This window comes from Manis pentadactyla, chromosome 1, assembly GCF_030020395.1.
Source record: "Manis pentadactyla isolate mManPen7 chromosome 1, mManPen7.hap1, whole genome shotgun sequence".
NCBI lineage: Eukaryota > Metazoa > Chordata > Mammalia > Pholidota > Manidae > Manis > Manis pentadactyla.
The window spans coordinates 137921325-137939894 of NC_080019.1; the positions used below are offsets into that span (position 1 = coordinate 137921325).

At 38.5% G+C, this 18570-nt stretch overlaps 1 protein-coding gene across 2 annotated transcripts in view; it reads left to right on the plus strand.

Moving 5' to 3' along the window:
* Positions 1 to 18570, plus strand: part of SAMSN1 (SAM domain, SH3 domain and nuclear localization signals 1) — a 419991-nt gene that overhangs the window by 79292 nt on the left and 322129 nt on the right. Inside the window, exon 2 of one of the 2 annotated variants that reach the window (XM_036881471.2) lies at positions 6068 to 6142. The exons of the other annotated variant lie outside the window; for it this stretch is intronic. The gene's annotated coding sequence lies outside the window, so the exon portion shown is untranslated. The remainder of the gene's footprint in view (positions 1 to 6067; positions 6143 to 18570) is intronic. 2 annotated transcript variants of the gene reach the window in all.

Here is an 18570-nt window from a genome sequence, read left to right on the forward strand (position 1 = left end):
ATGTGTTTTAAAGCACTACTATGATGATGAGTATAGGATGCTGAGTTCTCTGGTGGAAGGAAAAGGTCAGGTTGGCACCACCTGTTTTTGGCACTTTTCTGACTAGACACCAGATTGCCTACTGGCTTATTCCAGCTTTTCTGAACACAGGGAGAGTGGCAGTAATACCATGGAGACTTATGCTAGCAAGATGCACACCATATGTTTTTACTATCATTTCATAGCTGTTCTCATCTCTCTTCTGCCCTTTTATCATCTGGGGTCTGGTGACCCTGAGAAATTTAATATAAGGAGACACCATGAATGAAATGTTAATTCTTTTTTAATCAGACATGAAGGGGAGACTTATATGTGTTTACTCCATTCAATTGTCCAATAGCTGTTACTTATACAGTTACTAAAACTTCCAAACTATATCTTAAAGTGAACATCCATGCATTATATAGACAGCTGTGAAATTTTATTAAGAATTTCTGCACATATTATTTAAAGATATCATTTACACATGATAGGAATCCTAAGGAAAATATAGTAAGTGTCAGAAAAATAACAGCATGTGGTAGACTTTTCAGAAAAAGAAACAAATTAATACTCAAAGAAGACATGCAAATAAGTAAATTACATTTTTAAGGGGATGGTGAAAGGTTTTCAAGCTGGGTCTCTGGTTCTTTAAAATGGATTAGAATTTAATCACAAAATAATTTATGCATAACCTGAGATTTCAAAGAGTATTGCTGTTGATATAAAACGGACATTTCTGCCTTCCTTTGACTCCTTTTGTATGATTTCAGAAAAATTTATAGGCAAAACTTTGTGCTTTTGGCCACAGGCCATCTGTTTACAGTTTCTTATCCTGGAAATATTTGAAGTGCCTGAAGGAGGAGGGTGGGAAGGGTTGTTGTGTGTGAAGGGTGATAGCAGTAAGGAAGGACAGGAGGGCAATATTTGCGGACTGGTTCTGTGGGCTTGGTAAGTTTTAGAATTGCATTCTAAGTGCAAGCCCACAGAAACATAATACTGTCAGATACATTATTATTTTTTTTTTCAAACTGCTCCTTATTTTTGAGGTAATTTCTCAGCCACTAAAAACCATTACTTGCCACTTGAGTCATCCACTGTAGTAACAAAACAATGAAATTTACTTACCAGGAAAAGAATCTGTATGCAGCTTTAACACTACATTAAATGCCTACAGTTTCAGAATTTCTGTGAAGGAAAAGAAATCTGCAACTGTTTTTCAATCTACTGGCATGTTTAGTGTGGGAAACCCACCTCCCCCAAAGCCTTAGGAAATAGCTTCTCTCCCCCACTTGATACATAGAAATTACTTGTCTCATTTTATTGTTTTATCCTATCTCCTTTCTCTCTCTCTCTTTCTGTGTCTCTCTGACTCCTACTTTTTCTTTTCAGCCCACTCTTACTTTCAACTTTTTGATGTGTGTGATTATAGCTATTTATAATGTTCAGCTTCGGGTCATTGTGCTCTTAGGTGGTTACAAAATATGCTGCACCCTAGAATAGTTAGTAAAAAAGAGTGATGCCACCTGAAAATAAATACTATTTGGAAAAGAAGTATTGGAACCCTGAGAAAGTTTCCATACCTCAGTCGCAAATATTTGTGACTGTGATTCAGATGGAACATCTTAAGTTTCCCTGTGCTTTTCTAGTCGGTGCGATGCCCAGCCTCTTACAGGTAACTAGAAGCAGCTGGAATGTAAAAGCCAACATGTGTCACATAGCTTGCATTCACATGCACCATATTCCCATATTTCTAACCTTTGATAAAGCAGTGCTCCCCTTTTGCTATCGTCTCTGGAGGTTGGATTTTGTCAGGGATCACAAATTTAGGTGATTTGTGGTAATTGGCTAGTTTCCCCCTCCCCAGACACTGCAAACTTTCACACAGTTCCTGTGGCATTTGTTATATGTGGAAGGCTGTACTTATTAAAATGTCAAGAGTAGAATAACTGGTTTTGTACTTGCAAAGCCAGAGTGAGCTTCTCTGTACTTTGTCACTCAGTATGATTATCATCTCTATTAGTCAGGTATTTGTGAGCATCAGGTGTGTGTGTAGTGAGTTTTTAAACTCGTTGATGCTTTCTGCTTGCTTATCTGGTTGCCAAGGAAATTGGAAGGCAACTCTGAGCTCCTTTATTCACTTTCTGTCAGTTTGTTTATTATTCAAGGTTTGCTTTGCTCCAGAGTTTGTTTTATGTTCTATAAAACCTGATACTTCTCAGAGTGAAATTTGAAGTTCCTCTTTTGTTGCTTGCCTACTAAAATCCCAAGGCTGGGCAAGAATAGACCTGAAACTTCTGTTAGCATAACATACAGAATTGGGCTTGTTCTCAGGGTATTTGAAGTCTTACTAGGTGCTCACTCAGTTAACTCAGACCTATGTCACTTGCAAATGCCACCTGACCAGTGGTACTGTAGCTGCCTGGAGGGACTGCCTCGCAAATCTAACAAGTTTTGCTTGCTTTGGCCTGGCCTCTAACAATCCAAAGGTATTTGAGATACTTCTTTACTGATGATGGTTCTGACCCACTTATTCTACAGCAACTTTGTTGCCTTGAAATGTTGCAAATATTTGAGGTACACTTTATAATGTTAGTATGTGCTTTATTTAGCCATATTAAAAATTTTATTGTCTATAACCAGTACACTTTTCTTGTTGTGAACATTTGGAGCAACTGCAGGAACAAAGGTTCACAGTTTTCAAAAAAATACAAGAATTTAGGAACACAGTTGATAAGAAATTTATTACATGGATTAGGATATATTTCCTTAATCCTAAACTACTTATAGTAAAACACTAAACTTAAATGAGCAGTCCATGACCAGATGTAACCTCTTCTGTAACTTACTGTCAGAAACTTATTTAGAATATGGAAATGGTCATTCTAAAGCAATGGTTCTAAACTCAGGAGTGGTACTGAGGGAAGATTTTTGTCTCTAGGGTGTACTTAGCTGTGTCTGGAATCATTTTTGGCAATCACAAGTAGGGGTAAGGACGTTAATAGCATCTGCTGGTTGAAGGCCAGGGATATTGCTAAACATTTTATAATGCTCAGCATGCACCCACCCCACCCCAAACCAAAAATTATTTGGCTCAAAATGCCAATAATGCTGAAGTGAAGCAACCCTGCAAAGGAGACTGTGTCTTAGAGAAATGATTCCCTCTTTTGTCTTTTGGCAAAATAACTACATTAAATACAATTCTGAAAGAAAGAGACCTTCACCCAAAGTCCCCCGCCTTACTGCAGCCATGTCTCTTTCTGTGCTGCCTTTGTCCCCTTACTGCCCTGCACATGTCCACTGTATTCCAGCTGTAGTACTCCCACCACTTTTGACTTTGATATGGTTTGGCTTCTGAAACACATCCTCTCTATTTTAAAAAAAACAAATTAAATAGTAAGGAAAGACTTAAGACTCCAGCTGGACCATGGTAAACCTGAAAGACAGTGGAATGTACCTCCTACAGCCTCTCTAGGCTTTAAGGATTTGTGACCCACATTCTACAACCTAATATATTTGAATAATTATTTCAGAAGCTACAAAACACCCAAGTCAGCAGTCTGCCAATGAGCACTGTGGTAGGAGAAATATTTTGCATAATTAAGATTGGCTGAGTTGGTATAATTTAAAGGCTAATAGAATGGTTCTATTATGTCAAATTCAAGTTCTAAAATTTAAAGCAAACATTATTTTACTGCATTTGGTGTAAATAAGTTCCCATACAGATCCTAGGGGAAAAAATGTACAAATACTAATAGTTACAACTGAATAGCCTAGGAGTGGTTATAAAACAATATTTTCAAGAGGAAAAAATCTTTAATCAAATAATGTGGTACTATAAACATTATTAAAATTCCTGCCAAACTATCTTGCAGAGTGGACCTTTTTGTAGAAGATGGAAAGAATTAGCTAAAAGAAATCACATATTTTGATGAATCTTTAAAGAATTGTACGTTTGAGTAGTTGCAAGTATTTTACTTCGTTATTAATGGCAGATTAAACTATATCTGGAGCAAAATTTTTTTTCCTGCTAAATGTAAATGATTTAATTTTGTAAATTCTCTGCTTTTGCCCTCTAATGAAACACACAAACAGACATTAACCCATTCTCTTCATTAGAAGCCCAATTCAGGATGTTACTAATTTTGAAAATGAAGGCAGCAAAATCATCTCAAAAACACTTGAAAGTATGAGGTATAGCAAAATTAGTAGCTTATAAAAGGTAAAAAAAATAAAAATAAAACCCTCAGGATACATCCAGACAAAGCTTTTCCAATGTTCATCTTACCTTTTTTAATGATATTCCAAGATTTAAGTATTTCCTTGTTCTTAAGATTTACTTCTGATTTACTTTTGGTCATTTCTAAATCATATTTATACTCACTACATTACCACATGGACATTCAAAAAAGTGTGGCACAAAAAATGAGGGCCCTCTTCAAAAAGAAACTAAAACGATGTTAGAAGCGATGGCAGCCCTCCGAGAGTAAGCATGTGGTCCCCTCCATCCTTTAAAAGCAACAACACACACTTGACGTGTGAATTCGGACTTTTTAAAAGTCATGCCCAGTTTATGCCTCATAATTTTGCTAGTAGTGGCGTTTCTTTCTTGGAATGTTTACAGAGAAAAGGCTGCCTCTTACCCCACCAACAAGTATGTTTGCACGCACACACATGCATGGAATTTAGGAAGGACACTTTCTCTTTTGTAAGTAGGCCAACACAATATTGTGATGTCTTGGAAATATCCTTAGGTACTGACTCCAAAAAAGAGGATGGCACCAATTCAGACTCCATGAAAGCAGTAGAACCTGATGATCCAGTCCATGTTTAAGATATCAATCATATCTCTGTTCACTTGATCAGAACTTTTCTTCTGAAAATCATAAGTCTCACAGCTCCAACATGGTGAAAAACAGGACTCAGAAGATTTTTGCATTCAGTGTAGATATTCATCTCTATTTTGAAATAATTAAATATTTTTTAATTACGTAGTTTTAAAACTACTTTCCTCTTTGCTCTAATTGACCATTTATAGAGCATATATATATATATATATATATATATATATATATATATATTAAGTTTTTCTTTCTGGCAAGAGAATCATCATTTTCTAATACGTATTCTTCCTTTTCAACTATTGTGACCTTCCATTCAAGCATCTATTTCCTTTTCTTCTGTTTTAGCTCCCACTTTGCTAGTTGTTAATAGAGTCACTACTTGTCCTGGATCACCCCTGGGTCATCTCACTATTTGGTAGCACACCTGGAATCAGTGAACCAACTCAGCATTTCTGTTGAAAACTCATTTTTTCTACTCCAAGTTCCTTGTACTCTATATGCCATGCATAATATCAGATGACATAAAATTACACTAGTAAAACAGATTATCTCCTGTTGTAGTAATAAACCACTTCAGCCAATCTCTTTAATGTATAACACTTATTAATTCTCTCAGTGGAGTTCACAACTGGTGTTTATTCTACTGTTTCTCTCTTTCTATCCATTCCTATTCCATCTGTTTGACAAGATGGAAAATCTTTCTGTTTGCCATTATTTCCTGGGAACAATATCACTTGTCATTTTACCTAGCCAGCACAAAGTTTTGCCCCTGGTTCAGCACATTTCTATTCAAATATTTTGGCAAGCTTGGAAGAACTATGATAGTCTTAATGAAAATACAAAAGACTAAGATATAAAGGTGACTGCATTTCATCTTTATTAACTATTGTAGTCTGGTGTCCCAAAGGAGCAAATGTAAATGTAGATTGTGGTCTTTTCTTAGCCTACACTGAGAACAGCTTTTTGGATTCAGCAATCCTCGTAGGTATGTATTTGCATGTCTGATTTGCATTTGGAGAAGCAAGGAGAGGGGAGAAAGGAGGAAGTTTTGTGTCTGAAGACCTGAGAAGGCTTTGAGAGATGAGAATGAAAGAAATACAGAGGATAATGTATTACCTCATTGCTGTCCGGAGTGGGGGCAATGAAGAGTTCTGAGCCCTGTGAATTCAGGAATTAGAAATCTTTACCCCATTTCTGCCTTTCAGGGAGGACTGAAGGAAAGATGGTGCCATGATGGCACACAGTGCAGCACTGGGGACACCAGAAGCTTGTTGGATAAGGTATTCATTCTCCTTAAGGATCAGCAGCCTAAGACAGGCAGACATGCTGATGCTCCAAAGGACTGTGGCAAAAAGCCACAACAAAAAATTGGCACAACCAGCTGACTTCCCAACTTTCAAGTCACTGGAAAAGTGCCAGAATTTCTTGGGTGGTAGGAAAGTCTGCCTAAGAATCTTTACAAGCAGGTAGCAGAGAAGCCTGTAGTTTTATGTGCAGATATTAATGTGCCTTCCTGTCAGTTATAGACCAAGACCTGAGGATCTTGGAGTTTCATAAATAAAGAAAGAGGAAGAGAATTTGGGTCCATTACATGGGGGGAAAAAAAGATCAAACTGGAAATCTGTCAATATACAAATATCTAAGATAAGGGAACATGCTTTTCAAAATCTCCTTTATTTCCAGTGACATATGATTTGCAGCTAGAAATATGTGGTGCATCCATTAGTCTCAGTTTGGAATTGTATTGGAATTTCCAGAAATAATCCTTTTAATAGTTCTGAAAATTTTCAATTTTTCTTTTGTAACTTAAAAAAATTTTTTTTCTGGGCCAAATCTGATTCTTTTCTCTGGGCCAAATGTGATGTGCTGTATGGAAAATCATGGACATGATTTGGATTCTGTCTATACAAAAAATTATTAAGCAAGTAATAGGTATCCTTTTCGACTATAGCATGAACATCTCCATTTGCCTTACCTTTGGGGGTGGATTGTTTGCAGTCTTCTTTTTTTTTTTTTATGCCTTCCCTTGACGGCATGGGTAATAAGAAGTAACAAGTAATTCTTTTTTTATTATTTATTTATTTATTTTGTTATCATTAATCTATAATTACATGAAGAACAGTATGTTTACTAACCTACCCCTTCACCAAGTCCCCCCACCACACACCCCATTACAGTTACTTTCCATCAGCATAGTTAAGATGCTATAGAATCACTACTTGTCTTCTCTGTGTTGCAAAGCCCTCCACATGCCACCCCCCCACATTGTACATGCTAATCGTAATTCCCGCTTTCTTTTTTTCCCCACCCTTATCCCTCCCTTACCACCCATCCTCCCCAGTCCCTTTCCCTTTGGTAACTGCTTGTCCATTCTTGGGTTCTGTGATTCTGCTGCTGTTTTGTTCCTTCAGTTTTTCTTTCGTTCTTATACTCCACAGTTGAGTGAAATCATTTGGTAATTGTCTTTCTCCACTTGGCTTATTTCACTGAGCATAATACCCTCTAGCTCCATCCATGTTGTTGGAAATGGTAGGATTTGTTTTCTTCTTATGGCTGAATAATATTCCATTGTGTATATGTACCAGATCTTCTTTATCCATTCATCTACTAATGGACAATTAGGTTGCTTCCATTTCTTGGCTATTGTAAATAGTGTTGCAATAAACATAGGGGTGCATCTGTCTTTTTCAAACTGGGCTGCTGCATTCTTAGTGTAAATTCCTAAAAGTGGAACTCCTGGGTCAAATGATATTTCTATTTTGAGCTTTTTGAGGAACCTCCATACTGCTTTCCACAATGGTTGAACTAATTTACATTCACCCCAGCAGTGTAGGAGGGTTCCCCTTTCTCCACAACCTCGCCAACATTTGTTGTTGTTTGTCTTTTGGATGGTAGCGATCCTTACTGGTGTGAGGTGTTATTTCATTGTGGTTTTAATTTGCATTTCTCTGATGTCTAGTGATGTGGAGCATCTTTTCATGTGTCTGTTGGCCATCTGAATTTCTTCTTTGGAGAACTGTCTGTTCAGCTTCTCTGCCCATTTTTTAATTGGATTATTTGCTTTTTGTTTGTTGAGGTGTATGAGCTCTTTATATATTTTGGATGTCAATCCTTTATCAGATTTGTCATTTATGAATATATTCTTGCATACTGTAGGGTACCTTTTTGTTCTATTGATGGTGTCCTTTGCTGTACAGAAGCTTTTCAGCTTGATATAGTCCTACTTGTTCAGTTTTGCCTTTGTTTCCCTTGCCTGGGGAGATATGTTCATGAAGAAGTCACTCATGTTTATGTCCAAGAGATTTCTACCTATGTTTTTTCTAAGAGTTTTATGGTTTCATGACTTATATTAAGGTCTTTGATTCATTTCTAATTTACTTTTGTGTATGGGGTTAGACAGTGATCCAGTTTCATTCTCTTACATGTAGCTGTCCAGTTTTGCCAACACCATCTGTTGAAGAGACTGTCATTTCCCCACTGTATGTCCATGGTTCCTTTATCATATATTAATTGACCATATATGTTTGGGTTAATGTCTGGGGTCTCTATTCTGTTCCACTGGTCTGTGGCTCTGTTTTTGTGCCAGTACCAAATTGTCTTTGATTATTGTGACTTTGTAGTAGAGCTTGAAGTTGGGGAGCAAGATTCCCCCATACTTTATTCTTCCTTCTCAGGATTGCTTTGGCTAATCGGGGTCTTTGGTGTTTCCATATGAATTTTTGGACTATTTGTTCCAGTTCGTTGAAGAATGTTGTTGGTAATTTGATAGGGATTGCCTCAAATCTGTATATTGCTTTGGTCAGGATGGCCATTTTGACGATATTAATTCTTCCTAGCCAAGAGCATGGGATGAGTTTCCATTTGTTAGTGTCCTCTTTAATTTCTCTTAAGAGTGCCTTATAGTTTTCAGGGTATAGGTCTTTCACTTCCTTGGTTAGGTTTATTCCTAGATATTTTATTCTTTTTAATGCTACTGTGAATGGAATTGTTTTCCTGATTTCTCTTTCTATTAGTTCATTGTTAGTGTATAGAAAAGCCACATATTTCTGTGTGTTAATTTTGTATCCTGCAACTTTGCTGTATTCCGATATCAGTTCTAGTATTTTTGGAGTGGAATGTTTAGGTTTTCTATGTATAATATTATGTCATCTGCAAATAGTGACAGTTTAACTTCTTCTTTACCAATCTGGATTCCTTGTATTTCTTTGTTTTGTCTAATTGCCATGGCTAGGACCTCCAGTACTATGCTGAATAACAGTGGGGAGAGTGGGCATCCCTGTCTTGTTCCCAATCACAGAGGAAAAGCTTTCAGCTTCTCGCTGTTCAGTATGATGCTAACTGTGGGTTTATCATATATGGACTTTATTATGTTGAGGTACTTGCCCTCTATACCCATTTTGTTGAGAGTTTTTATTAAGAATGGATGTTGAATTTTGCTGAATGCTTTTTCAGCATCTATGGAGATGATCATGTGATTTTTGTCTCTCTTTTTGTTTATGTGGTGGATGATGTTGATGGATTTTCGAATGTTGTATCATCCTTGCATCCCTGGGATGAATCCCACTTGGTCATGCTGTATGATACTTTTGATATATTTTTGAACTCGGTTTGCTAATATTTTGTTGAGTATTTTTGCATCTATGTTCATCAGGGATATTGGTCTCTAATTTTCTTTATTGGTGGGTTCTTTGCCTGGTTTTGGTATTAGGGTGATGTTGGCTTCATAGAATGAGTTTTGGAGTATTCCCTCTTCTTCTATTTTTTGGAAAACTTTAAGGAGAATGGGTATTATGTCTTCTGTGTATGTCTGATAAAATTCTGAGGTAAATCCATCTGGCCCGGGAGTTTTGTTCTTGGGTGGTTTTTTGATTACTGATTCAATTTCTTTGCTGGTAATTGGTTTGTTTAGATTTTCTGTTTCTTCCTTGGTCTTGGGAGGTTGTATTTTTCTAGGAAGTAGTTCATTTCTCCTAGGTCTCCCAGCTTGTTAGCATGTAGGTTTTCATTGTATTCTCTAATAATTCTTTGTATTTCTGTGGGGTCCGTCATGATTTTTCCTTTCTCGTTTGTGATTCTGTTGATGTGTGTTGACTCTCTTTTTCTCTTAATAAGTCTGGCTTGAGGCTTATCTATTTTGTTAATTTTCTCAAACAACCAGCTCTTGGTTTCATTGTTTTTTTCTATTGTTTTATTCTCAATTTTATTTATTTCTTCTCTGATCTTTATTATGTCCCTCTTTCTGCTGACTTTAGGCCTCATTTGCTCTTCTTTTTCCAATTTTGATAATTGTGACATTAGAGTATTCATTTGGGCTTGTTGTTTCTTCTTTAAATATGCCTGGATTGCTATATACTTTCCTCTTAAGACTGCTTTCGCTGCGTCCCGCCAAAGTTGGGCTTTTTGTTGTTGTTGTCATTTGTTTCCATATATTGCTTGATCTCTATTTTAATTTGTTCATTGATCCATTGATTATTTAGGAGCATGTTGTTAAGCCTCCATGTGTTTGTGAACCTTTTAGCTTTCTTTGTACAATTTATTTCTAGTTTTATACCTTTGTGGTCTGAAAAGTTGGTTGGAAGGATTTCAATCTTTTTGAATTTACTGAGCCTCTTTTTGTGGCCTAGTATGTGGTCTATTCTGGAGAATGTTCCATGTGCACTTGAGAAGAATGTGTATCCTGTTGCTTTTGGATGTAGAGTTCTGTAGATGTCTGTTAGATCCATCTGTTCTAGTGTGTTGTTCAGTGCTTCTGTGCCTTTAATTATTTTCTGTCTGGTGGATCTATCCTTTGGAGTGAGTGGTGTGTTGAAGTCTCCTAAAATGAATGCATTGCATTCTATTTCCTCCTTTAGTTCTGTTAGTATTTGTTTCACATACGCTGGTGCTCCTGTGTTGGGTGCAAATATATTTATAATGGTTATATCCTCTTGTTGGTCTGAACCCGTTATCGTTTTCTAATGTCCTTCTTTATCTCTTGTTACTTTCTTTGTTTTGAAGTCTATTTTGTCTGATACTAGTACTGCAACAGCTGCTTTTTTCTCCCTGTTGTTTTCATGGAATATCTTTTTCCATCTCTTGACTTTTAGTCTGTGCATGTCTTTGGGTTTGAGGTGGGTCTCTTGTAAGCAGCATATAGATGGGTCTTGCTTTTTTATCCATTCTGTTACTCTGTGTCTTTTGATTGGTGCATTCAGTCCATTTACATTTAGGGTGACTATTGAAAGATATGCACTTATTTCCATTGCAGGCTTTAGATTCGTGGTTACCAAAGGTTCAAGGTTAGCTTCTTTAGTGTCCTACTGCCTAACTTAGCTTGGTTATTGAGCTGTTATATACACTGTCTGGAGATTCTTTTCTTCTCTCCCTTCTTATTCCTCCTCCTCCATTCTTTATATGTTGGTTGTTTTATTCTGTGCTCTTTCATGTTTCCTTTAACTGCTTTTAGTGGGTAGTTGATTTTATTTTTTGCCTTTATTAGTATTTGTTTGGTCTGCTTTCTTTGCTGTGATTTTATTTTCTCTGGTGACATCTGTTTTGCTTTAGGAGTGCTCCCGTCTAGAACAGTCCCTCTAAAATACCCTGTAGAGGTGGTTTGTGGGAAGCAAATTCCCTCAACTTTTGCTTGTCTGGGAATTGTTTAATCCCTCCTTCATATTTAAATGATAATCTTGCTGGATACAGTATCCTTGGTTCAAGGCTCTTCTGTTTCATTGCATTAAATATATCATGCCATTCTCTTCTGGCCTGGAAGGTTTCTGTTGAGAAGTCTGATGGTAGCCTGATGGGTTTTCCTTTGTAGGTCACCTTTTTCTCTCTCTAGCTGCCTTTTAAACTCTGTCTTTGTCCTTGATCATTGCCATTTTAATTATTATGTGTCTTGGTGTTGTCCTCTTTGGGTCCCTTCTGTTGGGAGTTCTGTGTACTTCTGTGGTCTGAGGGATTATTACCTCCCTGAGTTTGGGGGAGTTTTCAGCAATTATTTCTTCAAATACTCTTTCTATCCCTTTTTCTCTCTGTTCTTCTTCTGGTGCTCTTATAATGCTGATATTGTTCCTTTTGGATTGGTCACGCAGTTCTCTTAATATTGTTTCATTCCTGGAGATCTTTTTATCTCTCTCTGTGTCAGCTTCTATGCATTCCTGTTCTCTGGTTTCTATTCCATCAATGGCTCTTGCATCTCATCCATTCTGCTTTTAAATCCTTCCAGAGATTGTTTTATTTCTATATTCTCCCTCCCTACTTTGTCCATTAGCTCCTGTATTTTTCTCTGCAGCTCCATCAGCATGGTATGACCTTTATTTTGAATTCTTTTTCAGGAAGATTGGTTCGGTCTATCTCTCCAAGTTCCTTCTCAGAGGTTGTCTCTGTGATTTTGGTCTGGATCAAATTCTTCTGCCTTTTCATGGCGATAGAGGTAGTTGTGGGAAGCTGGTGTGTGTGTCGGCTAGGAGAACGTCCCTTCTTGCTAGTTTGTGACCTTCCTCTCCTGGGAGAACAGCGACCCCTAATGGCTTGTGCTGGGCAGCTGCGTGCAGACGGGATCTGTGACTCTTGCCCGGCCACTGTGAAAGAAGCTCTTCCCTGCTGTTGTGGGTATGGCTGGCCTCATGCTGCTGCTCCACTATGGCAGAGCTGTGCCGGAGGGGGAACAGGCGGGAGGCTGTTTATCACCGCAAGGGGCCTCCGAGCTGCACTGCCACCCTGGAGGTTAGGGTTCCCAGAGTTTCCAATGATTCCCAGCTGCTGGGCTGAGTGTGCTAGGGCACTTCCATCCAGCTGTGGGATCCCTGTCACTTAAGACTTTCAAAGGGCACTCACTTTTCTTTTGTCCCAGGTTCCATTTCCCTATTATCCAGCACCCTATGCACTGTGTGTCTGTGTTCCTGGTGTGGATGACTAGGGCTGGGTGTTTAGCAGTCCTGGGCTCCCTCTCCCTCCCTGCTCCGACTCCTCTCCTCGTGCCAGGAGCTGGGGTGAGGGGCACTCATGTCCCACCAGGCTGCAGCTTGTGTCCTACCCCCTTCGTGAGGTGCTGTGTTCTTGCAGGTGTAGATGTAGTCTGGCTGTTGTCCTGTGTCTTCTGGTCTCTCTTTTAGGAATAGTTGTATTTGTTGTATTTTCAAAAATATATATGGTTTTGGGAGGAGATTTCCGCTGCTCTACTCATGCCGCCATCTTGGCTTCTAACCTACTTTTCAAGCTGTTTTGCTAAGTCTTAACAGAATAAGCATTCCATGAACAAAATTACCAACCTTCTGTATTCTATAAGTGATGAGGTCACCCAAATATTCCTTACAATTTCACGTCCTCTCTTAAGCATAACTGTTCATAGGTCACAGTCTCAGGAGCCTTTAGTTCCTACCCAGACACGCTGCATGCAAGTAAGGACTCTAGGGTCTGTCTCTTCATTGAATATGTAACCTGTTGCCTTTTCTTAATGAGACTCTCCAGAAACCAAGTATGGTAAGCCACTGACAGTGGGTTGCGGGGGGGCTTCTTCCGCAGTTGCTTCATCTTGCTAGGTCTAATTCCAAGTACTTTTGGGATGAAAGTCTGAGTGTTCCACAGCAAACAGTTTCAGATCATTGAGGTCATTTGGGTGACCTGGATGTGCAAATTAAACACTGTGGCCAGGGGCAAAAAAAAAAAAAAATACAAACTACCCAATAGCCAAACACATACCAGGGGTTAACTTTCAAACAGTGAAGCCCCTAAGTTGTTTTAACAAAGCACTGAAAAAAAAAACAAACAAAAACGCTGGGCAGTTTGATCAACTATGTGCTATAAAATTCTGTTCAACCTTGTCCTTGCATTGTGAACATGAACAGCTGGGTAACTAATTCTTTTTAGAACTTTCCAATGGGGTTTGGGCCTTGCATAAATGCTACATTTGCAAAATCCATACAAAAGCTCTGTAAGACTGATGAAATATTTTGCTTCAGTAAATGTTTCCATTGGTAGCCCAAAACATTCTCTTCAGAGTTATAGATAGTATTCTTACATGCTTATCTGAATGGAATAGAAACTCACAAGTACAATGAATTGCTCTTTCCTCTTGGAATTACTGCAAAAATCCTATGAATGAATGTGAAATCTCTTAGCATAATTTCTAAGCCAATATCTATATTATTTAAAGCTAAGGATAGACAAATTACAATGGGAAAAATAGTAAATTATTGAAAGGTTAGTGTTTGAATTGGACTCTTCTAGTTGTAAGGAATAGAAATTGGCTCAAAGTAGTTTAAGTGATGTCTCACTGGAATCTGGATAAAACTGAACACTGAAGTTATAAGACTAAATCAGCTCTTCCCTCAGAATAGATTCCTCCCCCCTCAAGTTATCTCTCTTTCAAGGACCATGTTTTTCTGAATTTCTTAACCTGTTTTTATCCCAGTTGGCTTCTGCTTATTTTCCACAGGGCCTCAGATGGCTGCCTTGGCCTTGATCTTGGATGGCCACAGGCTCCAGTGCAATTTGTCACAACCCTCTGAGTCTCTTAGAATTAATTCCTAAGAAGGAGAATCTGATTGCCCAGCACATGTGAGTCACTGCAGTTTGAGCCTCCAAGACCAACAATATTATTATTGGATGATTGGGTTTTTTACCTTTCCATCTTTTCTACACCAACTCAATACAGTTCCTATCATGTGCATGAGACGGAGTGAAAACTGAAATGTCACTTGTGGAAGATGCCAACCAAGTGTTGGACAACATCCTCCAGGATCCCAAACAAGATTCACTTTTTCTAAAAATGTTCATTTGTTCATTTATTTATTCACACTTTCAGTTACTTGTATTTATTGCATATTTACTATGTGCTGGACACTGTGCTAGGTGCTGAATTACCTCTCAGCTCTAGGCCATTTAGAATTTCTTCTACACAATTTAATGCTTAAAAGAATATAAGGCAGTATATAATTATGTTTCCCAATTGCTAATCTTGTACTTATAACTGGATTGTTTGTTTCTCAGGGGGCACAGGATATCATAATTTATATTCTAGGACAGACTCAGTGAACATGTACTAAATAGGAAATGTTCTTGCACTGGCTCTTTACCCATCTTCTTCTTTGTCACCATGCTTTCAAGATTAAAGCCTTGAGAAAGATAGGGTTTAAATATTTCTGAAAATAAAGTCTGATTATAGTTTCCTAGAGTAGCAAGTAGCTACTTTTCTCTTTTTTCTTTTTGTACCACTGTTCCATCTTTCTAGAAAAACTTTCTTTCCTTTGTCTTGAAGTCTGAAAAGAAGTATACTGTAAGTGAAGATAATACAGTATTCTATCTGAAATCTGACTCCAAAAATTAAGTCAAATTTTGTCTGACTTCTAAAGAATTTATTCTGGTCTTGGAAAGATCAACATGATTTTTTTTACCATACCATAGAAAATTGCACTTGGAAAGTTCTTGTATGTAATATTAATCTAAAACTACTACAATCCTTCATGGATATTTTCTTTCTCTTCATTATGAGAAGACATTTCTGTGGACATCATGCTGGGTACAGGGAAGGTGTGGAATGTCACAGGTAAGAGACCAATTTAGAGTATGAACTCCTGAGGTTGATTGTTAAAATTACAAATCACAACATGTACATCCTAATTATGGTTTTGGTCATTGCTGAAGTTATTTATTAATTAAATACATATGGAGCATCTATTACATCCTAAGCACTCTTCTGGGGATATACTAGTGACTGGGACAAGAAAAAAATCCCTTTTTTCATGGAACATGTCTTCTGGAAGATGAATTTCTGAAGCTTTTCCAAATATATGATATGTGTAAACAGCTATTCCAAAGCAAGATGTAATCTTTAAAAAACTGCTTAGTCATGCTCATATGGATGTTTAATATCTGAACTGTTTTTTAAAAAATTATGTATGTGACCTTTCATGCACATGTATTATTTACTAAGTGCCCCTTTAAGAACGCAGCTTTAGCGTGGTCCAAAGAAAATCCACACCCCATATTGTTAGAATAGTCTTCAAAGCTTTTTGTGGTGATACTTAGTTTCTATTCACTTATTTAACTAGAACTTGGGAAATGGGGAAGGGGGTTAGTGAGAAGAATAATAAGTTTCTTTTAATTTTAAATACTTTTTGTATATATGTATATGTATCTGTGTTTTTTATTTTGATCTTTTAAGTCATGGGTTTAGGCTTATTTTCATCCTAAAATAAATGGAATGTACTCAGAATTTACAGATGGAAGAAGTTTCAGTGCTGCTGGTGCACAATGTTTTTTCTGTTATCTGGATTTTAAAAATTTACCTTTGCATCACTGGGTGACTCTGGGCTTTCTGTTCAGTTCACTGTATCTAGTGACCTTTTGTGGAGTCTGTTCTTTCAAAGCTTTTGAGATGGGAACACACAGCATGTTGTGTTCCACATCATGTCAGTCATTACTCTCTTTGACTTTACTTGTGTTCTCAAGTCAGTATGTTCCAGATTAATGAGGCATTTGTTTTTAAGGAACTGTTGAAGAATACACTTTTAATTTGAATGACCCATTTATGATTAATTTTTTCTACATGCCCTTCTCATACTTGAAGATATTTCAGAGCCCCTGTCTTTTCCCTAAATAATTCCCAAATGCCTAGACACTGGTAGTGGCTATGACCCAGTGTTCTCAAGGGACTGAACAAACAGTTATTGATTTCCCTAAGAAACACCATTCACAGTCTCCCTAAACTAAAAATCACTTTGAATAATAATTTTAAAAAGCAGAAGTTAAGTAAACTACATGGTTATACATTGTATGTTTTTAATGTATAACCTTTAAATATATGTACCTAAAGAGGTCCTACTGTTTTATGAGGAACAAATTTAGAAATAGTTTGTGAAGTAAACTCATTTTCCCAACTGATCCAAATTATGCCATTAGCTGATATAATTAAAATTTACTTTGCTGATTAATGTTTTCTTTTTTATTTAAATAACTGACAGGTTTGTGTCTGTGCGTGAGCATGTTATTTGAAGCTACAAACTAGGTGATATCACTCTGACTTCTTAATAATAAGTGGTAACATCTATTGAATGCTTACAGTCTAACAAGTTTTGTTCCAAGAGTGTTGAATCTATTAATTCATTTATTATTCTCAACTACCAACTGTGGGGACTGTGTATAAAATGAAAGTTCCTGTGGCCAGGATTTTCACCTGGCCCTGGTTGGCTAGCTCACTGTAACCCTTTCACCCCAAGAATGTCCTACTGTCATTTCTTTGGTCACAGTGAATCCATAGTGAACTTGTCCGGAGCTGAAACCCATTGGCAATACAATTGGTGACAGTGGGCAGGGTTCATTGGTGACCAAGGGAAAAGAACAGGCTGCCCTCATGGAAGGAGTGTTTCAGTGGGCTGGACGGGGAGGCACTTGAGTGTCCCCCCTGTGGACATGTGGTACATGTGGACATGTGGACAAGAGAAAGCTGACCAAAATGGCATCACTACGAAGTGCTGTGGCCTGAGAGGAAGCAGCCCGAGAAGGAGCAGCCCGAGAAGGAGCAGCACGCAGGCTGCCAGGTGCCTTGGGGCAGGTGAAGGATGTAGCAGAACTGTCAGCCCTGAAGTGGAGGAGCAGAGGTTTGATGAACAGGTGGGTGTGGAGGCCCTGCTGGTGCTGGAGTCATCAGCCCCTCCTTGGTTGAGACGCCACCTGGTAGAGAGCTGGTGGAAAGCCCAAAGGATGCGGCCACCGCAGGTTCTTCCAGGAGAGGTCCAGCTCCCTCCCCAGGTTGTGGAGCACCCCATGCTCTGCTTCTGCCCCAGGCTCAAGCACAAAGCGAGATGTGGTCTGCTTCTTGAAGGAAAAATTTAAAGGACCCAGTGAAGGTTGTGAGGACCCAGATGTGGGTTGGTTTGAAAAGGCAGGAGCAGACAGAAAGAAATTGGATGACTGGAGCAGCAGTTCCGGCTGCTGAGGACGAAGCACAAGGCAGAGATAAAGCAACAAGATTGGCCTGTGTGTCTGCAAGACTTTTGCTGGAGAGGCTGGAGAAGGTGGGTGTTGTAAGGCCCACCCATGGTCCTTTTGTTTACTCCTTTGAGTAGAACTGGTTTGAATACAGCCAGGATGACCACTTGGTGGCAATGGATCTCCTCAGGCTTGAGGGTTATTGTAATTTGTTGTAATTTTTGTTGTTTGTATATTGTCATAGCCTCTGTTGTTGTTATGGAATTTGATTACAGTGCTCCAGCTTTCTTGCACAGGGACCATTGCAGAGGATTGAGGGCACATAGATTGAGAGGAGAGAATCCTGGAGGGGTGGAGTGTGGATAAAATGAGAGTTCCTGTGGTCAGGATTCTCACCTGGCCATGGTTGACTAGCTCACTGCACACCTGTAGGCAATACATGGCTGTTGACTCTATATAAAGAGCTCTGCCGAGGTCTCTGGGCACTACATGGTGGCAGGGTTGCAAGGCTGCAGGAGAGCAAAGCAGAAGACAGAGGCCCGGAGGACGGCTGTGTGGGCAGAGGGACCCAGAGGCAGAGACCGGCTTGCTGCATGCAGACTCGCTCTGAGTGAATGGGATTTTAGTGACTCGCTCTGAGTGAATGGGATTTTAGTGACTGACCTGCCACTGTGGAAATAAAGTTGGGTGTAACCCTTTCACCCTAAGAATGTTCTACTGTCATTTCTTTGGTCACACTGAATCCATAGTGAACTTGCCCAGGGCTGAAACCCATTGGCAAGACAAGAACAGAGAG